This window comes from Panicum hallii, chromosome 2 (genome assembly GCF_002211085.1).
Source record: "Panicum hallii strain FIL2 chromosome 2, PHallii_v3.1, whole genome shotgun sequence".
NCBI lineage: Eukaryota > Viridiplantae > Streptophyta > Magnoliopsida > Poales > Poaceae > Panicum > Panicum hallii.
Genome location: NC_038043.1, coordinates 22,912,763 through 22,916,077, shown reverse-complemented (window position 1 = coordinate 22,916,077; position 3,315 = coordinate 22,912,763). Strand labels below are relative to the sequence as shown.

The following is a 3,315-nucleotide window of genomic DNA, read 5'->3' as shown; positions in this document are numbered from 1 at the left end:
AGAAGGCGTACTCTCAGCTTCGAAGTTGGGGACTATGTGTACCTAAAAGTTTCCCCAATCCACGGCACACGCAGATTCCAGGTACAAGGAAAGTTGGCCCCACGTTACATTGGACCTTTCCCAATTATCAAGAAAGTGGGAGCAGTAGCCTATAAGCTTCAGTTGCCAGCAGAGATGTCAGATGTACATGATGTATTCCACGTGTCCCAACTCAGAAAGTGTCTGCGAGTACCAGAAGAACAGGTGGCCCCAGAAACAATCGACCTGCAGGATGATCTCAGATATCAAGAAGTACCAGTAAAAATTCTAGATATTGTGATGCGGAGAACCCGCAACTCAGCAGTCAAAATTTGTCGAGTCCAGTGGAGTGGGCATTCTGAAGCAGAAGCAACTTGGGAGAGAGAAGATGCGCTCCGAGCCGAGTTCCCCAGTCTCTTTAGTGGTGAAGCTGAATCTCGAGGACGAGATTCAACCTAAGTGGGGTAGGTTTGTAACATCCCAGTTTTCATCACTATTGAAAGAAATGCAAAGTAAGGGTGTTTGCGTAATTTTATAAAAGTACAAGTCCTTTTATGCAAATATTTGATTTACAAAAGTAACTTTTAAATTTACTCAGGACTAAAGTGTAAAAATGCGAGTCATGATGACATGTCTATCCAATCATTATGACGAGTCTATCCCGTCATAATGACATGTCTATCCAACCATTATGACAAGCCTATCCCGTCATAATGACATGTCTATCCAACCATTATGACAAGTCTATCCCGTCATCATGACGTGTCATAAATGCTTGCATTTAGGTCCTGAATTTTATAAAGTTTTACCCTTTAGGACAAAAGCAATTCAAATCCGACTTTTATTCAAAAATTCATGTGTAAAAACATAACTTTTGAGTTTTTGAATTTGAGCCCTAAAGCAATGTTGTAGAGTTTGAAAAACTCTTCAACTTTCGTTTTAGGCATTTCTTCATTTGAGTTTTGATTGATGGAAAATTTTGCCTTACAGATGAGTCCCTGCAGTTTTCTGAAATTGCGCATAAGTCCTTGAGGAATTCCATTTCCCTTTCCCCTCTGTTTTCCTTCTCCGGTGCTTTCTTTACCTTCACTGGCAGCACCATCCCCCTTGATCTATAAATAGGACCCCCCTTTTGCCATTCACCCATGAGTAAGGTAGATAAGTTGTGGTAAGGTTAGTACTGGACTAGCCACTTAAAGGTGTGCGTTCCTTCGTGGCTTTGTCGCTCCAATAAGGTAAGTGTTAGTCTCCTGGTTAAACTTGAGTACGTAGTATATAGATTGTGATTCATCTGTTGGTAGGCTCCACCTCGCCATAAATCAGGGTCATCGCACACAGCGCCGGCCGAGATATTTTTCCGCCGCGCGAACCACCTCACCTCATTTAAAAAGGAAGCCGACGCACCTCCCTGCCGTCCCCCACCCGTGCTCGCTTTCGCTCGCAAAAGCGCGACACACCGGCCCCACGACGGGACCGCGCACTGCCGCCGGCACCGCGCCGTGCCGCCCACCTCCGCGTCCCCACCTTGCCCACGCCGCTGCAGCGTCCTCGCCGGCTTTGCCGCCTCGACGCTCGCATCTTCAGTGCTGCCACTGTTTGAGCTGACGGCGAGCTGCCGCAGCCCACGCCGCCGCTCGTCCCTGTGCTACGCCGCTGCTACTCTCCTAGCCTATAAAAGGAGCGAGGCCGTGATGAACTCCACCATCAGCCCTAACACACCGAGCCGCTTCACCTTGCTAGCTGAACCACTTCTCCCGAGCCCAGTTCACTCACGAGACGAAGCTCCAACAGTTGACCCTCTCCTCAAATCGTATACTATCTATTTCTCCTATTTTCATCTCCATTTGAGCTTATTTTATAGCTTGCTTGTGTTGTTTGCCGGTTGTGCCGTTTCCGCCCGTAGATCACGGAGTGACCGAGGAGGAGCCGGCCAAGGAGTATGAAGGTCAGTACAGCGGGCCGGAGCCAGAAGACCAGTACCACGAGCAGGAAGCCACCGCCGCCGACGCGTACATAAGCGAAGGCAAGTTTCATCGACCCCTACGTGAGCGGTTGCATCCATGTGAGGACGTCTAGTTGTAGCTCTGGTTTAGGATCGATTACATATACCGGTGCTTGAGTGATTGAGTGTGCTCATACATGCATGTGAGTAGTTATGTATGTCCAGAGTTGAGACTAGGATATGAAGGGTTTTGGCTGAGGCTAGGGCAGCTGGGTATGCTGGAGCCGGCGCTACCGTGGTGGTAGACTGGCAGGTGAGTGCTACCGTGGAGGTAGGCTCGAGTTGACATGTTGAGGAATGGTTGCTGCCCTGGTGAACCATAAGGACCGAGTTGTTTTGACATCTCACCTAGCTTACTTTAGTACGACCACAGGTTCCGTTATGGGCCGGACTTAGCCTAATCCCACTGGTTAGCCTGACGGTTGCAGGGATGGTTCACGGGTATAGACCATTGGGGTCAGGGCCCGAGGGTTTGTGCGGCCGGGCTGGGGCGTGACCACGGCTGGGTGTCGGCTATGTCGGTTGTCCGTTCGGGCAGTCGAGCTTGTGGGTACAGTGTACGACCTCTGCAGAGTGTAGAATCCATTCGAATGGTCCGTGTCCACGGAATGGACAGGCTAAGGTGTGGTCCTGACAACTAGTGAGCTACCTACTGTGGGTTGTGTCGGGAAGAGTTGCATACCATAAGAAGCATTACTAATGCATTGTGCTTAATGTGTGTCGTGCATGTCATTCCCCTCCCATAGGGTGAGGTGGAACTTGCTGAGTACTTTTGTACTCACCCGTTTATGACTTGTTGCAGAGGATCCTGATTTTGTGCCTGAGGAAGGCGAGTAGTTCGTGCCCTATACCCAAGTCTGGAGTGGTGCCGTCGCAGTAGAAGCCACCATGACAGATGAAGAGTTTACCCTCGCGTTTATCACCGCTATTGTTGTATTCCTAGTTTATGTTATTATTGTAATCGAACGTATTAAATAAAGCTATGTATGACTGTGGCACCACTTGTGTAATGTATTTTCGCCAGAGACTGCTTTCTGGTGTTTAAATACATGTTTAGCTCCGGTTGTTTAGACCGGGGTGTTTCAGTAGAGGACAACCAGGACATGGTGGAGGTCATCCTTAAATCCTAGGATGTGCTCCTGTTGGGCCCCACTTGATACGCACCCCATCGGGCCAAAATCAGGTGATGCAACACCATGAACAGAAAAGGTCTTTATAGTAAATCAACGATTGTGACCCCCTCGGAGAAGATATGGACATATTTCTGGATCCATATGAAAGTAGACTTTATAAGC

The 3,315-nt window shown here is 48.7% G+C and overlaps 1 long non-coding RNA gene across 1 annotated transcript; it reads left to right on the top strand.

The window, feature by feature from the left end:
- Positions 1-489: 489 nt before the first annotated feature.
- Positions 490-3,070, top strand: LOC112883553. Its single transcript, XR_003226865.1, has 2 exons — positions 490-530; positions 2,823-3,070. It is a non-coding gene; the product is annotated as an uncharacterized LOC112883553 (long non-coding RNA).
- Positions 3,071-3,315: the final 245 nt, after the last annotated feature.